Source organism: Ailuropoda melanoleuca, unplaced genomic scaffold, assembly GCF_002007445.2.
Source record: "Ailuropoda melanoleuca isolate Jingjing unplaced genomic scaffold, ASM200744v2 unplaced-scaffold22929, whole genome shotgun sequence".
Classification (NCBI taxonomy): Eukaryota; Metazoa; Chordata; class Mammalia; order Carnivora; family Ursidae; genus Ailuropoda; species Ailuropoda melanoleuca.
The window spans coordinates 1,036-1,278 of record NW_023192647.1 but is presented as its reverse complement, the minus strand read 5'-3'; the positions used below and the strand labels follow the sequence as shown (position 1 = coordinate 1,278).

Below are 243 nucleotides of genomic sequence, written 5' to 3'. Positions count from 1 at the left end.
GTCCGCGGCCTCCTCCGGCTCGGCCCCGGCTGCCTCAGCCCCTGCGGCCTCAGTGGGCCCTGGAGTTCCCGGGAGGGGGGGCGGTATCGACGCCGGCCCCAGCTCCAGCCTCGGCTCCCGCTCCGGGTCCGTCGGCGGGGTTGCCTCCTGGACCGCCAGCCTGGCTCCTGGACACCTGCGCCGTGTGTCAGCAGAGCTTGCAGAGCCGGCGTGAGGCGGAGCCCAAGCTGCTGCCCTGCCTTC

General features: G+C 75.3%; 1 pseudogene; it reads left to right on the top strand.

Moving 5' to 3' along the window:
- The first annotated feature begins 1 nt into the window (after position 1).
- LOC117798043 overlaps positions 2 to 243 on the top strand; it is a 1,271-nt pseudogene continuing 1,029 nt past the window's right edge.